This window comes from Budorcas taxicolor, chromosome 23 (genome assembly GCF_023091745.1).
Source record: "Budorcas taxicolor isolate Tak-1 chromosome 23, Takin1.1, whole genome shotgun sequence".
NCBI classification, from domain to species: domain Eukaryota; kingdom Metazoa; phylum Chordata; class Mammalia; order Artiodactyla; family Bovidae; genus Budorcas; species Budorcas taxicolor.
Window position 1 is genome coordinate 21,052,155 of NC_068932.1, and position 24,199 is coordinate 21,076,353.

Genomic DNA, 24,199 nt, shown 5'->3' on the forward strand with positions numbered 1-24,199 from the left:
CCATCCCTCCATCTCTTTTGGGAAAAAGAAACGCAGCAAAGAAAACAGGACAGAGGAAGGATAAATTGACCACCTTCACATTTTGAAATATAGCACATTCTTTGCATTCTCCTCAGCATGTCTGCAGCCTTCCTGGCTCATTCCTCAAAGATGTGGGTGATGGCTTGGTCCTCTCAGCTGATCTTCTCTGGGTGCCCACCCATGTCTGACCAAGGTGGAGGGGCCTTCACAGGTTGGGTCCTGATTCTTGGGTAATACAACAAGGACCCCTGACTATTAAGACACCTAATGTCAAGTGCTTTTGTCTTTGTTCCTCGCTATCCTGCAAGGTAGGTATTCTTATTTTACAGCTCAAGAGTAAGTGATTGGTGGCAATCAGGATTCAAACCTAGTACTATTTGGCTACAAACACCCTGCTGTGCTTCCCTAGCAAGCTATGTTGACTCACTTACCGTACCTCCTCTGAACTACAAGCCTTGCTCAGATCTCACCCACTGGGCAGTATCTAGTACAGACAGGCTTAGCCCAAAAGAATACAGCTCAGGGTAAAAGCTCTTCTGGGCTCCAGCAAACACTTCTTGGGGAAAATGCCAGGAAGCCATATGTGGAGTTAAAAAGAGTTCTGAAATGAGTTACAGGGAAACAGTTCTGGATCCCATTGATTACTTGTGTGTCCTTGAATAGGTCTGGTCACTTCTCCCAGCATGCTTGTGGATCTGGAGCATTGAAGATCTAGGTCTGGAAGTTCACTGAGAACTGTGATTCATGTTCTGCTGCCTGCATTTTCCCTGATGAAAAGATTGAGGCCCTTCCCTTCACATAGCTAAGCTAGGGCTGTTCAGGCACAAATTCTGCTTGTTGCAGAGGAAGCATCTCTGCCCTATTGCTTAACACCTATCCTAACTTAACAGCATGAGGGCAGACACAAGAGGGAAAGGTGGGGGTTTGGGCCTGTATAGAGGTCAGCCATGTTGCATGCTCCTATTTTTAAACCAGCAGGTACAGAGGAAACCACTCTTGTGAAGTCTAATATTTGTTGGGGGGTTGGAGTTGGGGGATGGAGGAGGGGCTGTTCTGGGCATCAGTTGAGCAGATGCCCAGGATGCCTGGGGGAGACCAGCTTCTCCTACAAATCAGAGCTCTAAATTACAAGGTTTTTACCAACGCGAACAGTTGGGGGAAGTCGTCTGCTCTCATTTGCGTAATGGTTTCTGTCACTGGTGATTAGACACAGGATGAAGGAAAAGAAATTTGACAATTAGGAATGAGCGATCATTAATCTGAATCTGTTAGGAGACAGAGAGGGGAAGGATCCTTATCAATGGCCAACCCAATGTGACGAGACCCTCCCTCTGTCCCCCAGAAATTCTTGGGCCACATACCCTTTCATTGTTTCCTCCACAGGCTGAGCTGTTACTTCTTAACAAAGGCTGGGTGGGCCCCTTCCCCAGGCTGAGGTAGATAACAGGAACAGACATCTAGAGGTGTGAGCTGAGAAGGTGTGTCAAATGCAAGCGATAGGGCAAAGAATAGCAATAGAATGGTTTTGACATGTGTTTCTTGTTTGTGGAAAATGTTTTGGTAATCAACACTACAGATACCCCACCTCTGACAAGAATTTGTTAGAGTCCAACACCAAAGGATGTGGAGAGAACCTGCTCTTTTATCCTCCAGGAACCTCTTTAGTTGGAGAGGAAAGCACATGAAATACCCAGAGGTTATGAAGCCAAGTGTCATGCACCCTGTGAGGGCAAGATTAGAGGCTGTTGAGAGAGGAGGAAGATGAGTGGAGAGCAAAGCTCAACCTCCGGGCTCCTCCCGGTCCTTGGGCTCATCAGAGAGCATGCTTCACCTTGGGCCTCCCCCCTCACATATCATTGTGGCTGTAGTTATGTGGAAGGCCCTGCTGTGTGAGCAGGTGATGAGATGAACTAACAGGCTGAGTGTTAAAGTGTGAAGAGTCCCTACTTGGATCTTATGTCTCCATGTCACCTTGTCTCTCATCCTGATTCTTCGAAGATCATGGACAGTATTTGCATCAGTTATTTCTCAGTTTTGTGACTGACATGTTGGTGGTTCCTTAGGTCAGAGGCTTTCTCAGGGATTGGAGGCAGGGATGGCGGTGGTGGTGCTTCATTGTCTCCTCAAAGTGGGAACTTCCTGTGGATAGGACTGTCTCTCCCCTTGCTAACTTCCCTACCTCTGGGTCTTCTACTGTTCAAAATCCAATGCAGAGGTCAGTAGGACTGCAGAGAGGGGTCCTCAGTGGTCAGTTTTACCCAAACAAGTTGGATATAGGGATACACTTAAGAAATGCTTGTGGACTTCCAGACGCCCTGGCCTTTCTGCCCGTGTCATCTTCCCTTTTTCTGGTACCTCTAGGGCTTCCCTCCGGCCCCAGCCCGCTTCTCTGGTATCCTCTCAAATTGCCTGCTCTAAAGATGTTCCAGCTTCTTTGTCCAGAGTACCCCTTCCCCCAGTTTCTCCTCTTCTCCTCTCCCTGCCTAGTCTCTTCTCCAGCAGCCCCGTCACCAAGGTCCTTTTTGTGAACAGTCACTTTCTCAGAAGATGCCTGGCTGAGGTGTTTGGGTTGACTTTCTCTAGGGTCCCTTCGTCTTCCTTTTCTGATCTGCAGTTTTGTGGACCTGTTGTGTGTCTGCTCTGTTCTCTTGCCATCCAGTCCTTTGTCATGTCTGCACATCCTGGTTTGGCTTTGCTCAACGCTGGGAGCCCTTTCTGCTAGTCTTCAGCCAGTTCCATTCAATCCTCATAGGGTTTAGGGTCCTCAGCAGAATCCTGCTGAGCACTTTTGGTGTGATTCTGGGGGACAAAGCCTCACACGTGGGCAGCCTTGAGTCCCAAGGGCCTGTGTTTACTGAGACCTCCAGTGAGGAATGAGGAGGGAATCCAGAGTCACGGACAGGGGAGGACAGGGGAGGACCAGTGAGTAGAGACTGAGCAGGAGACTCCCCAGGAGTAGAGCCGAGCCTGGCAAGCCTGGAGGGAAGAGCTGAAGTTTGTGCTTCTGTCTACCTGCATTGGTATGCCTTAGGGTCCAGCAATTGAGGTTTGGTGGGTGTTTTGCAAATGTCCCCCAGTTGCTCTCAGGTTTCTTTGGTGATGCTCCGAGTCACCAAATTGGCTTACTTCTGTGTTTCAGTATTTGCTGAAAGGGAGAAGCACACTGAGTAGTCATGTGTCAGGAATGGAGGGTCTTAGACGAGAAAGACACGGGAAGCCAGGGTAGCAGGACACAGGGACCCAGTGGTCAGCTTATATAACCAGACTCACTTCACTCTTCCAGGTCTTTAGTACAATAGCTGGTTAGAGGAGTTTAAAAAAAATTGGGCCTTGCTTTCCCCATCTAAATCTGGTCTTAAGGTGATGTTTTAGGAAGGGGCATGTATCCTTTAACTCCCAGTGAGAAACAGCGTAACAGTTTAGTGTATGAAAGCATGGATTTGGGAATCAGATGTATTTGGTTCAGATCCGTAGTTCTGCTACCTACCGGCTGGGCTGGATCTTGTTGATTGAGTTGACCTTTGTGAGTCTCAAGTTTCCTCAACTATAATGATACCTGTGTAGGGAGAGGGAGTGGGTGTTGAAAATATCTACCTCAGGGCTGATGAATTGATGGAAACAATGTTTGTAAAGCTTTAGCACAGTGCCTGGCAAGCACTTAATAAATGGCTGTGGTAGTTGTGGTTGTATTTTTTTATGTGACTTATTCAGAAACTCAATTTTAGTGATACCTTCACTCAAGAAAAGCGTAAGGAAGAATAAATTATGCTGGAGAAGTTCATATTGAGATGGGGACAGACAGAAGAACCTTGGTATCTTAAACCCACCTTGGAGGGAAACAGGGTAGAATCTGATGCCTTCTGCTTGGTCAGCCAGATTTTTCCTCTACACCAGCCCAGGGCCGGCATGAGAAGCTGTTAGGTGTAGGCTCTCCTTAGACTGTGAGGCCTGAAGGCAGCTGGATGAATGTCCATTATACCTGAAGAAGCTATTGCCAGCCTTATACCATTGCAGCAGCTAAGTCAGGCCCCCTCGGTGCGATGTTATTTCATGTGTTTAAGTTATGCATGTGGTTATTCTAGGACAGAAGGGCATTCAGAAGAGAATTCAGAAAAATACAAGACTGGGAACTTTACTAGCTACCATTCGTGGAGCCTCTGGAGCATTTCTGTTCCAGACCCAGGGCCCGTCTGTACCCACTTGTGCTCAGTTCATTGCGGCCATCAAGCAGGCAGTTGGTGTCACAGGTCTGCAGAGGAGAAGCACCTGACAGGCTCAGGTGTTCACAGGCTTCCTGCAAGAAGTCACACAGTCTAAGCTGATTCATGGAAGACAACCAGGGTTTGGGAGAAGTGAAAGGCTTAAGTTTCTCTTCTGGCTTATCTCTCTCCCAGTTCCCCAAGCAAACACTCTCTTCCTCCGTGTTTAAGCGTTTTAGGAATCACTTCTAGGAAGGAGCTAGACAGTGGACCCCCCAAAAGAAGAAAACCCTTTGGTTGTCCAGAGAAACCTTTGAAAATCGTTTTGGTTGTCAGCCCAGGTTTGTCCTGGAATGCAAATGGATTTGACTTGCTCAGTTGTAACCCCATCACTGCCTTCTCAGAAGACTGCATTCTGGCCTTTGGAGTTACACTCTGCCTCCCTGCCCGGAAGAGATGCTAGATCCAGTATTTGGGCGTCAGCCCGAGATGTACTCTGATTGCCTGGAATGCTCAGCCTTCTCCATGCTGATACCCACTGATCTCTTAGGTTCTGCCTTCACCCTCTGCCACTGCCCTCCCCACTGTGAGCCACTCATATCCCTTTGCATCTGACCCTGGCTTCCAGCCCTGTGGGTGAAGAAGACCTCTAGCAGGTGCCAAGCCATCTTTGGACTGCAGGCCATTCTGTAGTCACTTTGCAGTCACATCTAGATGTCTTCCGCCCTGGACCTTGGCAGCCTTTCCTTTGGCCACAGAACATGTTGCTGTGTTTTTTTCAGTTTGCTTAAAACTTACTTGGTCATTGAGGTCAGTCCTGCCCTTCAGGAAAGCTCTACTACTTATCTCCAAATCAAAGCTACTTCTGAGCTAGGTTCTGTTACCTCTTGAATGTGTAGTGTATGGTGCAATATAGGGTCATGGTTGAGAATGAGGACTTGGCATATTTGGCTTTGAATCCTAGGTCTGTCATCTTACATGACCTTGAGCAAATGACACTGCCTGAAACTTCATATATATGGGTATAAATTACCTACCTTGTTAAGGTTACATGAAATCAAGTATGTAAAGAAAGGCTTAGCAGGGTGAATGTTCCATAGCTCAGACTCATTTGTCATTGGACCTAGCCTTGTCTCTCAAAGCCTTTACTTCTCTTCCCATCTCGCTTTCTGACAAATGTCCTGCTTCTACTCCCAGAGCAAGTCTAGTTGTCAGGTCATGAGCAGAACAGAGATAGGAGTGTAAATTTCCTGCTCATGTTACCATTTCCTACCCCTTCTTGAGTTTTCCTGGTGGCTCAGACAGTAACGAATCCACCTGCAATGCTGGAGACCTGGGTTCAATCCCTGGGTTGGGAAGATCCCCTGGAGGAGGGCATGTCAGCCCACTCCTGTGTTCTTGCCTGGAGAATCTCCTCATGGACAGAAGAGCCTGGCAGGCTACAGCCCATGGTGTTGCAGAGTCGGACACGACTGAGCAACTAAGCACCCCTTCTTGGTGATCTCCAACTTATTTTTTACAAGGACTCTACTCTACTGCCATTGCTGGGGAATGATCTTCTGAAAGTTGTTTTCAATTATATTAAAAATACCTGAAACACACTGTCAGTGAAAATTAAAAACCTCAGACCTGCTGCCACAGAGGGGATCAGAGGCACTCAAAGTGTGTGGGCTGTTGGCACAACAGGTGTAAGGTGGGTGTGGCAGGGGCATGGGGGCAAGAAGGTTGGCACAGAAGCTGCCATGCTCATCTAGAGGCAGCACATGGGCTTGTTAAATTTCCCTCCAAGTTTTTGAAGTGAGCTTTTGATTTGTTGGAGCAAAACCCCACCCACTTTACAGTCAGTACAGTCATTGTTTTCATGGGCCTTATGTGATGTTTTGACAAGAATGGAGGCGTTGGATGCGACTCCTGGGCTTAAATCCCTATTGTCCATTTCCTAACTATAATCTCTCAAGTCTCTGTCTCTGCCATTTCACCTGTGAGGGGTTGGAAATAGCACATGGCTTGCAACATTGTTAGGAGCGTTTGTGATGATTTTTTTTTTAATTGGAGGATAATTGCCCCACAATACTGTGCCAACCCTTGCCACACATCAACATGAATCAGCCACGCAGGCACATGCATGTCCCTCCCTCCCAAACCCTCCCCCACCCCTCCACTCCTATCCCAGCCCTCTAGGCCATTACAGAGTACCTGGCCAAACTCTCTGCATCACACAGCAAATTCACACTTGCTGTCAGTTTTACATATGGTAATGTATGTTTCCATGCTATTCTCTCATGATTTAAAAAATATGTATATTTTTAACTGCACTGGGTCTTAGCTGTAGCATGTGGGATCTAATTCCCCAACCAGGGATTGAACCTGGGCCCCCTGCATTGGGAACGTGGAATCTTAGCCTCTGCACCACCAGGGAAGTTCCGTGTGATGATGTTTTTAAAACACTCAATTCAGTATGGGCACTCAGAAAATGGTTTATTATGAAGACTCAGTATTTAGTTAGTACTTGGAGGGCTGGGCTTTTTTAATCCTCCCCTGACCCTCAAGTTAATATGTGAAGTGGAATCACAGATGTATTGGGGTGGGGGAAGCAAAATGGAAAAGATCAGGTTGTGAAAGAGACAAAGTCTGTGAAAGGCAGAGATGGGGACAAAGATGGTTTGGCTAGGATGGGGTCTTAAGGAACAGAAGCAAAGACCTAGGCTCTAGATTACCATCTGATTTCATTCTACCATCTGATTCATTGTACCATTCCTGTAGAATGAAGGAAATGGGGCAGGAGGGTGTCTGGATGACACGCTGTGGCTAAGTGGAAGGAACACAAGGCTCAGGGGCCATGAACCTATGTGTGACTCAGATGCTTTTCATAGGCTGGGTGGCTTTGGGGACACTTGTCTCCATGCTTCAGTCTCTTTCTTAACAGTGGCTAGTATGACTACTGCCTCCTTCATGGGGTTGATGGGACAATATATGTGAGCATGCTGTCTAAACTGAGCACTGTCTGTGGTGGTTGGGGTCAGGGTTTAGAGAGCTTTCCCAGAGTGGTGGGTCACAGAATTGTAGGAGTTCACAGATAAGAGCCTCTCGCATTTTCAACAGGAGACAGTAAAGCAATGTTGTTTCCCACCTAAACACTGTCCTTTCACTCTGCTAACATTTGTTTGCTAAGGATCCTGTTTTGGTTTAAGAAGGAAAAGCAGTGTGCTGACAAAGGTTGTGAGTTTTGGAGTTCCGTGGATTAGGTTTGAATCAGTTTCACCACTCCCAGTGCTGAGATGGTCAGATTACTTATACTGTCTCTGAACTTTGCTTTCTTAGCAGGCCCCTTTGAGTGGCTATTGGGAATGAATGAGACACCTCAAGTAAACAACTCGATGATTAGTACCTCCGTAGTAGTTAGTGAACGGAGAAGGCAATGGCAACCCACTCCAGTACTCTTGCCTGGAAAACCCCATGGACGGAGGAGCCTGGTAGGCTGCAGTCCATGGGGTCGCTAAGAGTTGGGCACGACTGAGCGACTTCACTTTCACTTTTCACTTTCATGCATTGGAGAAGGAAATGGCAACCCACTCCAGTATTCTTGCCTGGGGAATCCCAGGAACAGAGGAGCCTAGTGGGCTGCCTTCTATGGGGTTGCATAGAGTTGGACACAACTGAAGCGACTTAGCAGCAGTAGCAGCAGCAGTAGTTAGTGAAAGTTGCTCAGTCGTGTCCAACTCTTTGTGACCCAATGGACTATACAGTCCATGGAATTCTCCAGGCCAGGATACTGGTGTGGGTAGCCTTTCCTTTCTCCAGGGGATCTTCTCAACCTAGGGATTGAATCCAGGTCTCTTGCATTGCAGGCAGATTCTTTACCAGCTGAGCCACAGGGAAGCCCAAGAATACTGGAAAGGGTAGGCTTCCCGACCCAGGAATCAAACCAGGGTCTCCTGCATTGCAGGAGGATTCTTTACCAACTGAGCTATCAGGGAAGCCTCCCTAGTAAGTGCCCAGTAAATATAAATTCCCTTTTCTTTCTCTTCAGTTCAGTTCAGTCGCTCAGTCATGTCCAGCTCTTTGCAACTCCATGGACTGCAGCAGCCCAGGCTTCCTTGTCCATCACCAACTCCCAGAGTTTGCTAAAACTCATGTTCATCAAGTTGGTGATGCCATCCAATCATCTCATCTTCTGTTATCCCCTTCTCATCCTGCCTTCAATCTTTCCCAGCATCAGAGTCTTTCCCAATGAGTCAGTTCTTAGCATCAGGTGGCCAAAGTATTGGAGCTTCAGCTTCAGCATCAGTCCTTCCAGTGAATATTCAGGACTGATTTCATTTAGGACTGACTGGTTTGACCTCACAGTTCAAGGGACTCTCAAGAGTCTTCTCTAGTACCACAGTTCAAAAGCATCAATTCTTCGGTGCTCAGCTTGCTTTATGGTCCAACTCACATCCATACGTGACTACTGGAAAAACCATAGCTTTGACTAGATGGACCTTTGTCGGCAAAGTAATGCCTCTGCTTTTTAATATGCTGTCTAGGTTGGTCATAGCTTTTCTTCCAAGGATCAAACATCTTTTAACTTCATGGCTACAGTCACCATCTGCAGTCATTTTGGAGCCAAGAAAAAGTCTGTCACTGTTTCTATTGTTGCCCCATCTATTTGCCATGAACTGATAGATCTGGATGCTATGATCTTAGTTTTTTGAATGTTGAGCTTTAAGCCAGCTTTTTCACTCTCCTTTCACTTTCATCAAGAGGCTCTTTAGTTCCTCTTCGCTTTCTGCCATAAGGGTGGTGTTATCTGCATATCTGAGGTTATTGATATTTCTCCCGGAAATCTTGATTCCAGCTTGTGCTTCATCCAGCCCAGCATTTCACATAATGTACTCGACATATCAATTAAATAAACAGTGACAATATACAGCCTTGACATACTCTTTCCCAATTTGGAACAGTCTTGTTCCATGTCCAGTTCTAACTGTTGCTTCTTGACCTGCATACAGATTTCTCAGGAGGCAGGTAAAGTGGTCTGGTATTCCCACCTGTTTAAGAATTTTCCACAGCTTGTTGTGATCCAAACAAACAGTGAAAGGCTTTGGAGTAGTCAAAAAGGAGAAGTAGATGTTTTTTTTGAATTCTCTTGCTTTTTCTGTGATCCAATGGATGTTGACAATTTGATCTCTGGTTCCTCTGCCTTTTCTAAATCCATCTGGAAGTTCTCAGTTCCCTACTGTTCCTTTAGGAAGCATCTAGTTTACCCAGTAAAAGGAACTCAGTTGTCCATGCCTTAGTGTGAACAAGTAATATCAGAATTCCCTTGTCTAGGATGAGATCAGTTACCCTAAGGAGTATGAGAAAGAATTTAGGGAGAAGAGTGCAGGGCTCTGCTATATTGGAGCTGGAGTAGGGGTCCTCTGGTCATCTCATTGGCAGGGGGTGGGTGAAGAAACCATGGTGTTGAGAAATGAGTTTGAAGAAAGAAGGTGGGTGCTGAATGCTAGAGGGAAAAGTCAGTCGATGAGGAGGCTGTGTGGAGTGAAAGACAGGGACAAGTCGGTGAACTATGGATGAGATCAGAGTTCTGCCAGGAAAACCTTAGAAATTGTGACTACAAATCAAAGTTGTGAGGAAAGTCTTACATTCAGCCTGCTGTCATCTTAATACCTCTAAAACTTGTGGTCTTTCCAGAAAGGAAGAATATAAAAAGAAACAAATCTTCAAGATGGAAAGCCTTTTAAGTGTTTTCAGAGCTGAGGAAATGCACGACCTAAACAAGGTATCTGACAGCCTAGGTGGGGTTCCAAATGTCTGAGAAAATGTAGTAGGTACTGAAGCACACGAAACTCGGGGATAGGAGCTGGGGACCAACTCGTTAGGTAATGGAGGCCCTGTGATAAGGCTTTCAGAGACAATAAGGAATTTCTGGGTCCCTTTTTAGAATATAGTCAGCAGCCCAATCAGTGTTTCTGGTTGTTTTACCATCTTAACCATCTGAGAAGGCAACCTCTAAAATATATTGGGCAGTATCAGTTGTTTCCTTGACAGGAAAGCATCTTTTAACTCTGGAGAACTTAGAATGAAGGATAGGCATGTTTAAGAACATGGAACCTGCAGCATTACTGTGTTCACTTGAATCTATGCAGTTTGTTTTTAAATCCTTTAACATAAGAGGGAGAATTTGCCTTTTAGTTTGATAGGTTTACCTTATAATATCAACTAAAGAGTGTTGAATAATTTATTTAGGCTTTAATTTTAAGTTGAAATCTTGCCAAGTCTCTGTTGTTTTGGAAGATTTGAAATGATTTGAGATTTGCTGTATTAGTGTGATTTATTGGTGATATGATAAGTACTTGGGAAGGTTTGTTTTAGTCAGATAAATGAAGTACTTAAGGAAATAAAATATATTAACCTTACATAACTCCTTTGTTTTATAAACAATAAGGTTTGCAAGCTGAACTTAACAGCTTAGGCAAGAGCTAGGATTTTGAATATGAACTTTGAAAATTGATTATGATTCTTAAAGTAATTTCTGAATAATTATTTTCTACACACAAAAGTATCCCTAAACACAAAAGTATCAGACACCTCCAGGGAAACTGCATGTAGCATTAGTATTATAACAGACCCACCCACTCAGCCTCTCCACGTACCAGTCATTCTTCAAGCACTGGCAGCAGTTAAGATGGCCACCGTGGGTCAAATCATAGCTACAGACATGGGTTTTGAAAGTTTTTGGAGTTGGTTGGCAACATTTAGGATAAAGGATAAACTTGAAAAACAAAAACTTGGTTTCTCTGGAAAATTAGAAGATCTGGCAACAGTTAAATCACATTTCTCATTTGACAACAGTTGGCTCAAGCTGAGTATCTACCACCACTTCGGGCACATTCCTTCCAGTTTGCCAGTCACCACTCTTCACTTTGGTACCTAATAACTGGTTTATCTCACCTCTGTGACCTGTGTGACTGACTTTTTTGCATGCCACCTCTGAACTAGAGATTTTTCAAGGTTCCTAACAGCTGATTGATAGCTGAGGGAAAGGCTCAGGAAAAGTGCAGTCCCTGCCCGCCTCTCTATTCTCATCGTCCCTACCCTGGCTGGGCCATCTTTTCCCATCTATGTGGCCCTAGGTCTGGCTTCAGCCCATGGAGGAAATACACTAGAAGTTCCCTGGCTCAAACTTCTCCACATTTGCTGCTCTTGGCTATAACCAGACTGCTTCCAGATATTCTCTTGCCCTATCTGCCTGGGCTCTGATCTCACATCTCAGTTGATGTGAACTTCCTGCTTACCTTGGTTATTTAACCACAGCCTCGCTTTGGGGTTTAGGGCTCCCAGGCTCTGCTTTATGAAGCTCCCATAGTTGACTAGACCTGGTCTGTCAGGCTTGGTTGTGAATCTTCCAGTTCAGACTCCCAAATCCCAACCATCTCCACCATCACTGCTCACTCACTGGGCAGTGTGGTTACTCAGCTGAGGAATGGAGGACTGTTGAAGGTTCAGGAGACATGGGAGGTGAGGTTGGAAGTATTTGCACTTTCAAGAGAAGGATGGAGGCTGAAGCCAATCACAGTGTAAGGAGGCAGACAGGAGAAGGCTTTTTAAGTGAGGGAGGCCAGCAAGCCTAGTTGTAGACAGAGAAGGCAGCAGAAGAGAGAGAATTCAGGTGTGAGAAGAAAGTCACAGAGGAGGCGCAGGGTGATAGGATAGGAAATAGCAATAGCTGGTGACACCCAGGGAGATTCTGAAGCTTAAATGCATCTTAACACCTCAAGAGTTGCAGGAGTGGGCACCGTTGGAATTCTGCAGTCCCGTACAGTTAGGGTTAAGTAAATGAGGTTAGGAGAGTAGAAAGAGGGCATGGCCGTGATGGGGCCAGACCTGGGATAAGATAAATTTCCAGCGGTGCAGCCAGCAGCATCTCGCAGTATCTGTAGACATAGTAGAAACATCTGAACCAAATGGTCATGAAGCTTGGTGAAAACGAGACCCAGTGAAAGTTGATATTGGATCCACATCAGCCTAGACTAGAAAGATGTCTGCAGCAGTATGCCTTAGGGCTCAGTCTGGGCCTGTGTCCTCTGACATTTTTATTGACAACTGACCGAGGCGGCAGGCTCATCAAGTTTGCAGGTGATAGAGCTAGGAGGGGCAGCTAATACTTTGCATGAAAGAGTCAGGATTCAAAACGATTTCAACAGGCTGGAACACTGGGCTGGAACCAACAAGATTAAATTTAACAGGGATAAATGTAGAGTCCTGCACTTAGGTTAAAACAAAATCAATGACATAAGTACTGGGTGGGGGGAGCAGACCAAGCTTGACAGCGGTTCATGAAGAAAAGACCTGGGGGGTTTAGTTGACTGCAAACTCAATATGAGTCAGCTGTGTGATGTGACTGCTAAAACCTCAAATACCATCATGAACTGCATTAACCAAAAAGGAGCAGCCACATAAAGGGAAATGCTTACCCCACTGTTTTCTGAGACTGTCAGGCCACCTCTGGAATACTGGGTCCAATTCTGAGGTCCATTTTCCTAAAGAGGTCAGTGACAAGAGAGAATATTTTGAACAAGCAGCCAGTGTGGCGTTAGGCTTGAATACTGCCAGAAAGTTTCCAGAAATTCTGTGGTGCTGAGGTTCTGGGATAAAGGGCAGAAGTGACCCCTGGCAAAGATGGTTGTATCTGGAGCACTTTCCTGCTACTTGGGAGGCTTCCTTAGTAGCTCAGACAGTAAAGAATCTTCCTGCAATGCGGGAGACCCGGGATCAATCCCTGGATTGGGAAGATCCCCTGGAGAAGGAAATGGCAACCCACTCCAGTATTCTTGCCTAGAAAATTCTATGGACAAAGGAGCCTGGCGAGCTACAGTTTCTGGGGTCGCAAACAGTCGGATGTGACTTAACAATTGACACACACATGGGGACCTACTTTTCCTCACTTCCTATGGGTACCCAGAGGCATTGGCCTGCGAATTTCATCCTGGATTTCCCGAAGTCGGGCAACTGGGGGTCACTTAGAAGGGGTCTAGGATGGGGATCAGTGTGAGAGCAGGTAGAGAAACGGGGCAGTGTGGCAGTAAGGAATCTGCACACTTGGACCTCTGCAACACCTTCCCAGCGTCCTTCCCAGGACATGTAGTCCCCACTTCTGTCACAGCGTGGCGCCCTCACTCCATGCCGAGATCCCTAGTCCACAGCGGGAGCCAAACGGGCAGCAAGGCCGCAGCTGCCCTTCCCGCACTCCCCACTGCAGGGAGCCCGCGGGGCCGGTCTGCTGCTGTGTGACTGGCCTGGGGCTCCCGTGTGGCAAGAAGACAAACAGACGTGGAATTCAGGTGTGGCTCCTGTTACAGCTGAGCATTCTGGCCTGAGCTACTGTGCACGCAGCCTCTTGTCTGCCCTGGCACAGAGCCCAGGGTGCAGAGAGGTGATCCTCTGGCAGGAGGGCTCCTTGGCACCAAGAGCTTCATCTATCTCTGTGGGGTCATGGACCAACCCAAATCCCCTGCCATGGGCTGGCCAACTGACTGTTCGCAGTTTACCTAAACCAAGTTTTGTTTGTCTTGAGTTCCTTAACTACTTGAAGTAGAATAACACTGCCAAGTTCATAGAGTTGTTAGGACTGAATGAGTCAGGCGTCTAGGGCAATGATTCTAAACAGTTACAGGAATCACCAGAGGAGCTTGTTGAAAGTATAGATTCGTGGCTCCACCAGCAGTCATTTGGTAGTTCTGGATGAAGCTCAGGAATCTTTTTAGTCAGCTCCTCAGGTGATTCTGATGTCCATGGCATTCTGAGAAACTGACCCAGGACATACAAGATGACCTCGTATGCATTAGTTCTGTTTCTCAGAGCACACAAGGACGGTGTGGCGATCAAGAGTACACAGTCTTTCTCTCTAGATTATTTAGCCAAGATGTTGGGAGGAGGAGGATGGGTCTGGGGACAGGGACGCAATGTTTAAGCCCAGAATGGGTGTTTGAGACCTGAGGAGGCTGATGTAAGGAGGGCCATAGAGGAGCTGGGGTGCTGGCATTGTTGGAGAGTGATGGGGGTGTGTCAGTGTATTGTAATGCTGAATGTAATGTGTTGTTGAAGGGAATGAGATCAAAGTGTATTGGGGGGAAGGAGCAGAGAGGGTGCGTTGGGGTACATTGGCGTTTTCTTGAGGAGCTGGAGCTGGAGGTTTGTTACATCTTGATGGGGCCACAAAGATGAAGTGGTGGAGACTGTGATGCCCAGTGAAGCCCCACGGGGGCAGTCATGCTTCGTGATTTATGGTGAGACATCAAGCCCAGGCTTCTGACTATTCTCTTCTTGGTTCTAAGAGGGGAGGTGAATACTCCTTAAGGTTCTGGGGGAACTTTTCTGCTCCCAGAATGTACCAGCGAAATGTGTGTGTGTGTGTGTGTGTGAGAGAGAGAGAGAGAGAGAGAGAGAGAGAGAGAGAGAGAGAGAGAGAGAGAATCGGGAGGGGAAGGTGAGCTTATGTGATGAGATTTTGAAAAGTCTCCCTGAATTTCCTGACTTACTTGAGGAGGGGGAGTCAGTTTCCTCTCCCCTGCCTTCACATACAGAATAATGTTAGACCTGCCTGGTTTCTCTTGGGGTTCAACTCGCCAAAAGGGGGCACTCTTGTCAGCTGCTCATGAACATGAGGATGTCTCCTGACTGAAAACACCTTCCAGAAGCTCTGAAGATCTTCTCAGAGGAACATTCTAGAAAGAATCCTCAAATTTCAAATCCTTGAACGCTGGAACTGGAAGAGATCTTAGATGCCACCTGATACAGTTTCCCTCAGTTTGGTCCTGGAAGGACCTTGTGAGGACACCCTACTTTCTAAGCCTTTGGATATCCCAAAGCATGGTGGGGGAGACAACTCATACGTTACCTAGGGAAAGGGGGGCTCCTTAGAGTCAGGTAGGGGTTTGTGGGTTCTGCTGGTAAACACCTAGGAGGTCAGAGGTAGGTGAGAGCCTATAGAGGGCTCCTTAGAGCCAGGCAGCTGGAGCTACACCTTAAAATGGGTGGAATTTATTTTTAGTTACATTTGCTCAATGATTTTATGAAAATTAAGGAAACAAAAAATTCTGGGATGAGAGGGTGAGGCATCTGTCTATAGCGGAGCCTGAATCCATCTGAGATTTGGAAGACTGTAGAGAGACGACCTTGCTTAGAGAGCTGGGACCACTGTCAGAGCAGAGTAAGTGAAGAAGACAGAGTGGTCTGGCTGTGGTGGGAGGGGCGAGACTGGAAGCCAGAGGAAGGATACTGGGGGTTGGGCTCTCAGCAGGGATGGTGAGGGTTGAGGCTTGAGGAGCAGTTGAGAGCACCCAATACTCTTGCCTGGAAAATCCCATGGACGGAGGAGCCTGGTAGGCTGCAGACCACGGGGTCGCTAAGAGTCGGACACGACTGAGCGACTTCTCTTTCACTTTTCACTTTCACACATTGGAGAAGGAAATGGCAATACACGCCAGTGTTCTTGCCTGGAGAATCCCAGGGACGGGGGAGCCCCGGTGGGCTGCTGTCTATGGGGTCACACAGAGTCGGACACGACTGAAGCCGCTTAGCAGCAGGAGACAGAAGAGAGAAGAGGTTTCCAGGGCCAGGTATGAACATACTTCCCATCCAGAGAAGCACTGCTCAAGGAAGCAGGAATGGAACCCAGAGAATGGAGGTCATTGAGCTGGAGAGAACACAGGAGCGGCAGTCAGAGCTCAAACTCCAGTAGCCTCATTTGGTATAAGAAGCAGGTAAGTGAAGGTCCTTAGAGTTGGTGATTAAGAGGTCAGCAGAATAGTAGGGGTTAAAGAGTGAGTTTGTGGATAAGAAATGGGGCAGTAAGTGTAGACCATTCTGGGTTATCCTTTGAGAAATATACAGAGGGCTGGAGATGGGCTGAAGTCTGAAAAACAAGCTGCAGCAAAGCTTTATTAGCCTGCAGGAGAGGAAAATAAATCTATGGACAGAGGACAGGGGAGAAGGAGCTTGGAGAGGAAGGGATTGAGAGGTTGGAGAGCTTGGACAGTTGGAGAGGAAGAGACTGAGCAGACACTGGGAAGAGCCATGTTGTAGACAGGGATCGAACCTGCATCTCCTGCATTGGCAGGTGGATTCTTCACCACTGAGCCGCCAGGGAAACCCACCCATGAATTAGGTAGATGCTATTATTATTATTACTATTTTATAAATGAGGAAATTGAGGTTCAGAGAGGGGAAGTAACTTAGTTGAGGCCACACAGCCAGTCGATGTCAGAGTTAAGTGTTTGGTTTTTCTGATTCCCAAGCATGTGCTTTCTGCTGTACCTTTTAATCACTGCTTACTAGGTAAGTGACCTTGAACAAATTAATTTCTTCCTCACTTTCTCCATCTGAAAAGTAGGGATAATAATGCTAGCTCACAGATTTTTGTGAGGCTTAAATAGATTAATATATGAAAAGGACTTAAAACAGGGTCTAGTACATAAAAAGTGCTACGTAAGAGGATGCTGCCATTATTATTTGTCATTATCCTCATAGCCTCCAGCCAGAAGCTAAGGACTTGTAGAGAAGTGAAAGAAGATCCTGGAACATACAGGCAATTTAGAAAGGACCAAGTAGTGGGAGAAAAGTGAGAGAACCGTATCGTACCAGTGGTTCTCAGCCAGCGATGCTTTTGTTGATGTGGCCAGGAGGAGCTCCTGGGTTTTGGTGGAATCAGGAGTGTTAACAGTGTGCAGTCATTTCCCAGTTGAGAATGTGCAGGAGAAACTTAGCTAGAAAGGATGCTTGGTATTAATTCCAATTCCAATTCCAGAGACTGGGAGCAGCTTGAACAAGTGTCGGGAGGAGCTTGAAGATCTGCCTGGCTGGGGAGAATTAGACTCTGTTGGAGGCAAGTGTTCCTGGAGGGAAGGGAAGGGTTAGGGCTGCAGAGGAGGCTGGGAGCACATCCTAGAAGGTAAGACTGAGGGCTCTGGACACTGAGCAGAGAAATGGAAACCCGTGGGGTTCTGGGTGAGAGCATGGCATACTTAGGGAGACCACTCATGCAGTCAGGGAAGACAGTGGGTAAGAGGGGGAGAATCTGGACCAAACCCTGGAAGAAAGACTCATGAATTGGACTAGATTTGGGGCTGATTTATGCGAATAAGCAGCAACCTAAGGGACACTTGAAGGAAAACTCCCAGTGTGAAGATGCATGAATGGAGAGTGGGCTGAACCTGACCTAGCAGGCACATGACCTAGGAGAGAATTCTGGGAGAGGTGAGCTGGTTTGGGACTCAGGTGGTCACAGTGAATTTAGTGTGTAGTGACAGGGAATCTGGAAGGAGATGTCTGGTGAGGAACTGGGGATGCTGGTTGAAAGTCAGGACTGAAGTACCGATTTGGGAGTCATTAATCCACATTATTGAGTACGCTCAATACACATATAAAAGAGGGCCCCTTTGAGGGTCATTCCTATGGGGTTGCTAGTTGAATTTAAAGTCCTGCTTGTAGATAAGCTGGTCATGGGAGACAGTGTAGAGAGGAAAGCACTGAAAACCTTCAGACTGAGCCTTGGCCCCTTCTACAGGTAAGAAGAGTTTCTGGGAGAGAATCAGAGAGGTTGGAGAACTAGGAGAGGTCAGAAAGCGTCCAGGAGGGCATCACCAGTGCCAGATACTCCAGAGAAGAGGCCTGGGGCTGACTGCTTCCAGAGCAAGTGACTTCAGGACAGCAGTAGGTGGAGACCAGAGACAGGCAGAGGGGCCACTAAAGGAGGGAGGCAGTGGGTAAGGATGGCTGGTGGGCTGGAGAAGTTTGGGAACTCAAGGAAAACGAGAATCGAGGTTCCCGAGGCAGGTTGTTGTAAAGCGGGTATGTGAGACAGAGGAGACAGTGAGACTGATGGAGCAGGAGCGGAAGCACCCCTCTGAGCTGAGGGGCTCCCAAAGAGCCACCCCCACCGCAGGTACGAAGTAGGAGAGTTCTCCTGGCTCCATTCCTGGCCTTTCTCTGCTCCTCTTTTAACCCCTAGTTTAGGCTATTATTTCCTCTTTCCCTGCCTCAAGAAACAGAGAAAAACAGCCCATGTCATGTAGCTATCTTGATTTATCTGGCCTTTCCACCCTGCCCTCCAGAGTCAGCGATTCTCACCTCCTGTGCCCTCAGCCTTCCCTTCTCCAGGATTAAGTTCAGTTCCTGTAAGGAGACTGGACTACAGAGTTTTTTCCTTTTTGCCATCCTCAGTGCACGTGGGCTTTTCAGAAAGCTTGTGGGCCACCCTGTGCCCTTCTCCCCCTCCGCCATTGTCTTCTGCTAGCCCTATTCAGGCAGGACTTGCCTTTTTTTGTATGTTGCTTTGATCACAGTCCCTTCTGAGAAATGGTTCGCTATCCCTCCCCCACCAACTCCCTGGTCTCTGAGTCTGTCACCAGACTTAGGAATCAGCAGAGGATGTTGAAAACTCCTCTCCTCGAGGAATCCTCCACCAATTGGCCTCATTCAATTCTTATTGCTACTTCCTCTGTCGATTTTGCAGATGGGGGTCCACTTAGATAACTTTGCAGATAAAAAGCAGCACGTGCTCTGGCATCTTCCTGTTTTGGAACTATTCTGCTTCTGTTGTGATATTCCAGAAGGCAGCTAGAGATCGCCTAGTTCAGGGATTTCAAATTTAAATTTTAGAACCTGCAATTCTAAATACACACACACACACACATACACACAGATAAAAGCAGAAATGCTGTGGCTGAAGTTTACTCACCTTTGCTCCCATCCTTGCCCACAGCAGCGTGGGTGCTCCCGAGTGCCTGGAGCTCTACAGATGTCTTCATTTACAGGTGAGGAAATGAGGCCCAGAGAAATGAAGAGACTTGCCCAGAGTCACACAGCAAGAGCAAACACTCAGGAATTCCCCATGATCTTCCCAGTTCTGGCATTCTAGGACTTATTAACTAGCCAAGCTGTCCCTCTAGTGTTCTGTTATGTACTTTGTGTTTGTCATGCAGTCATTTAGATGTTTATTGAGCACCTGCTATGCGTTGGGTACAGAGTAGGCCCTCAGGACTATTAGGTAGCAGTCCTGGGAGTCAGTGAAAGCAAAAGCAGACACTGCTCTCATAGGGCCTTCAGTCCAGTGGTGGAAACTGAAAAACTGTATCTGTGAAGAGCACCATAATGGAGGGATCAGCCGTTTAATAAGGAGGGCTTATAAGTGCCATGTCAGTCCTTTGGGGCTTTTAGAACAAAACACATAGACTGGGGTGCTTATAAACAACAGAAATTTATTTCTTACTGTTTCAGAGGCTGGGGAGTCCAAGATCAAGACACCAACAGGATTAGTTTCTGTTGAGGGCCCCCTCCTTGTTCATAGATGACTGTCTTCTCACTGGGTCCGCACACTACAGAAGGGCAAGGGAGCTCTCTGGAATCCCTCTCATAAGGGCACCAATCGCCGCCCAAAGGCCCCACCTCCAGATACCATCATAGTGGGGATTAGATTTCAACGTGTGAATTTGGAGGGGTGCACAGACATTCAGTCTATAGCATGAGGGATTTAACCTAGTGAGGAAGTGACCTGAAGCCAAAAGCTGAATGTAAACTAGGAGAACAGAGGAGAGAAGAGTTCCAGGTGGAGGCAGCAGTGTAAGCAAAGCCCAGTGGAAGGAGGGAGCTGAGTGGGATGAGGAATGAAAGGAGGCCAGCGTGACCTGAACATAGGAAGTAGGGCTGTGGCTGGGCAGGCATACAGGGGCTGTGTATAAGACGGCAGTGCAGGCTGTTGAGAAGTACTGGAATTAGACTTGTGTTTTGGAAACTTGTTTCCAGTTGCAAAAGTAACTGAATGACTTGTGCCCAACCCTGTCCCAGCTGGGTTCCTTTCATTCCATCTCCTTCTGTCTGCTTTTCTGACCTCAGTTACATGCTGCTTGGGGTGGTACTAGCAGAGTTTGTTTCTGTTTTTTATGGCATATGCATTTCAGCTCTAAGGTATATGTGTGCAGTGTAGTGTGTGAATGTGCTATGATTGTATCATTTATTCATTCAATAAATATTAAGTTATTGAGTGCCAAAGAATCTGCCTGCCAAAGCAGGAGATGCTAAGAGATGCAGATTTGATCCCTGGGTTAGGAAGAGCCCCTAGAGTAGGAAATGGCAACCCACTCCAGTATTCTTGCCTGGAAAATTCCATGGACAGAGGAGCCAGGTAGGCTACAGTCCACAGGGTCACAAAGAGTTGGACATGACTGAAAAGCTGAACATGCACACTTGAGCCAGGTACCATCTGATTATCATTATGGGCAACCCATGAGCTGAGTGGTAGCGTGTCCTAGTATGTGATGTTGGTGTGTTGTGTCATCATGTGTGGGTGCCTGTGTGTGAATGTGTTGACTGTGTGCTCTTAATGATGGTCACTGCAGGTGGCTGTGTTACCACATGGCTATTGGTGTATGTCTCCCCTAGGTGTCCTTGTATGTGGCTGTCATTATGGGTGTTGTGTGTCGCTCTGTATAACAACAGTGGGTGTGGTTGAGGGTGTGGGTGTGTTGCTGTGCAATGTGAATGTAGGACTGTCAGTGTATGGCATGCATGGCCTGGCCAGGTGAGGCTTGGTGTGTGATGTGTGTGCGTGTCAGTGGGCGACATGGGAGACCCCCATCTCCCACCATAAATCTGGAGGAGAATGAGCTTCCTGGACTGTTGGAGGCACTCTTGGTGGCCCCCGGATGATTGATGCAGGAATGGAGCCTCCACCTAGCAGGGCCCTGGGACGTTGGGGAGCTGGAGCCTCCCCAACTGGTGCTGGAGGGAGAGGGGTGATAGGGGCGACTAGGCGGCTCTGGACTGGCCAGACGAAGCCAGATTAATAAAGAGGGACCTGGGGGAGGGAAGGCCAGGGCGGCGGCTGCACAGGAGGCAGCTGAGATGAAAGCAGCCCGACTGGTGAGCAGGCAGGTGGCCTCTCCCCTGCCCTGTCAGCACTTTTTAATGTCCCCCTGGTTACAGTGTGCAGGAGGACTGGGGCGAGGGGAGCCAGAGCTCACCTTTCCCAGGCCCTGGGGGAGGGGCTGGGGTTGCTTTTGGTGGGGTGCGAGGAAAGTGGTCAGAGGTGTAACTGAGAGGAAGAGCCTGGCTCATGCCCTAAACACTGTCCCCTAAACACTTACCTTGGCTTAGGCTATCCAGGGACGGTAAGGTTAGGAAGCAGCTAGAGAAACAGAAAACCAGAAAGGGGGGTAGAAGGGGGTGACCGTGTGTACAAATATGGGCACAGCACATGCAGGTTAGTCAGGTGGGAGTGTGTGTGTATGTCTGTGTGTGTGTGTGAAATGTAACCAGCTACAGAAATGAGCGTGAGGCTGAGTTCAAGAGAATGTGTGAGCAAGCCCAAGACCCTGTGTGTTTGTGTTTGTTCAGCTCTCTGCTGTTGGCAACTTAAATTTTTAAACAGGGCTCTCATCCTGGCTTGGCTTGTTGCTGGTATGTGGTTGGGGAAGGTCATTTAACCTCTCTGAGCTCACATTCAACTGTAAGTCTCTCTATAAATCTTTGGGGTCATTGTTAATAATTGCATATGGGTTGTGTTGGGTGACTGTGTGTGAAGGTGTGGGTGTGTCTGGAGGCCTGAGTGTCATGGTGGATATCAGCCATAGAGGGTGCGTGGGTGAGAGAACAAGTGTGTTAGTAAGTGTGAGCTATTTGCAATGAACTGTTGTGGGAGGGAGTATACAGGTGTTCAAAATGTATTTGCTAATTGTAGTAAAATATACGAAAATATCTGTGTGGGTCTAAGAGTGGGGAGTGTGTCTGTGTGTGACCGTGAATGTGCGTGTTTGGGTATCCGCATTGTCCCATGTGTCCGTTGGAAATAGGTGATTTTGTGTCTCAGGGTGTATCTGAGTTAGTTGTCCTGGCACCTGCGATGAACGGGTGCCTCTTGGAGCATACACTGGCCGTGTGGGGGTGTGCAGGGATGGGTTTGCATGTCCGTGTGTCTCTGGATGTGTGTCCCAATGCAAGTGTGGTTGAATGTGTCTTTGTCTCAGTCGCCTGAGTGTGATGGCGGTATGTGGTGCCTTGGTGTGGCTGTGTGTGACAGTGTATGTGCGTGTGTGCGTGCGCGTGTGTTTGGTGAGCGGCTCTGCTGCCTTAAGCACCTTTCGAATACATTGGCCACAGCTCATTGAATCCTTTAACAATCTGACTCTGCTCTTCCTTCCCCGTTTTTTCTAATTCAGTTCCTCTTATTACAAAAATAAAAAATAAAGCGCTGCCCCTTTCCAGTGGCTGGCCCCGCGGAGCCCCTGCCTCGGGACCAGCCTCGTTTCACTCCATTTCGGAGAAAACGGGAAGTCGGTAATTTTAAAAAATATTTTCTACTTTATTTGGGATTTAATGTTCTTACAGAATCCTGCTGCCTCCCTCTGTCCCCCCTCCCCACCCACCCCCAGCCCCACATGCAAGAGGTGTAATGGCCCGTTCAGCATATTAGGGGAGCCAAGTGTGCGCCCTTGTGTGTGTGTGTGTGTGTATATACATACCCACATTCTTGGAGAAAAACACGCAGAGACCCACAGCAGACACATGTAGGAATACACAGCAGCTCAAATGTATACTCAGACATAAATTCAAACACTCTATCCTAATACTCAGACACCACACAAAGACAGAGACAGTCACACTCTGAAGGGAAACGCAAAAGCAGGAGCACTGTCGGGGGAGACTCAGCAGAGACATGAAAGGGACCAGACAGGTAGAGAGGGGAGGAAGGACAGAGATGTGCTCCCAGTGGCAGATGAGAGGCAACTTTTACACCATAAACGGACTTGAGCGGTTCAGGAGAACGAGAGGGTGTAGGTCATCCCCGCGCCAGGCCTTGTCCCTTTTGTACTGGGGATACTGACAGTCGAAAGGTGATTACTCAAGATCAAGACTAGATGGGGCAGAAGTAATTCTGTGCCACTTCCCTGTGTCCTCCTAGCAGGGTCCCAGGGCAGTAAAATGCATAACTGTATACGTGTGTGTGTGTGTGTGTGTGTGTGTGTGTGTGTGGTGTGCTTTTGAACGGGACTAACTTAGGTGCCACATACATATTAGGCTCAACAAATGTTTGCAGAGGCTAGCAAGGCCTAGGTATGGCTGTGTTTGTCTTTAAATGTATATTTGAGAACCTGTGTCTACACACAATGGGAGCATCCATTATGGTGTATAAGCCCGTGTAAGTGTGGCTGTGTATGACCGTGTCTGGCCATAGACTGTAAGCCCCACAGGGGCAAGACCAAGTATCCTCTCTGTAGCTCCATCACCTAAGAAAGGGCCTGGCACATAGTAGGTGCTCAATAAATATTCATTCAAGAACAAATGAATGAACAAAGTCACTCTGGAAGATCAGATAGCTTAGGAAGGACCTGATCGTCATGGGTAGAGACCATGAGCAGCCCAGTCTCTGCGCAGGACCTGGGAAGAGGGGAGATGGTTGGTATATACCATGAAATGTGGAGGGTGGGAACTCAGGCAGTCTCTCCCTGCCTCTGTCTCTTTTGTTAGGAGATGTGGGCCCTGTGGTCAGTGCTTTGTCCAGAGTGATGAGTTTCAAGAGTTATTTCAGACTATTCTGTGGTGAAAAAGAGAAATGAGCTATCCATTTTAAAAATATGGGACAGGTGAGGGAGAGAAGGGCAGAAGTGGACAGAAATTCAAGATGGATGGATGGACAGAGACAGATAGACACACTGAGTAAACACATGAAGTCATTAATAGATTTATTTATAGACAGACCAAAAGACAAATAGAGACACAGATAAACAGGGGTACAGATAGACACACACACTGACATGGATAGGCAGGGAGTCTCCAGGAGTGACTGACAGATCAACAGACAGGCAGACCAATCGATACCCAGCTAGATGGACAGGTGATTGCCCAGAGAAGATGGATATGTAGCCTGCATAGAGAATGGGCCTCCCCAATGGCCATGCCCCATATTCCATCCTCCCTCCTGGCTAGTGGAAACCACTCTT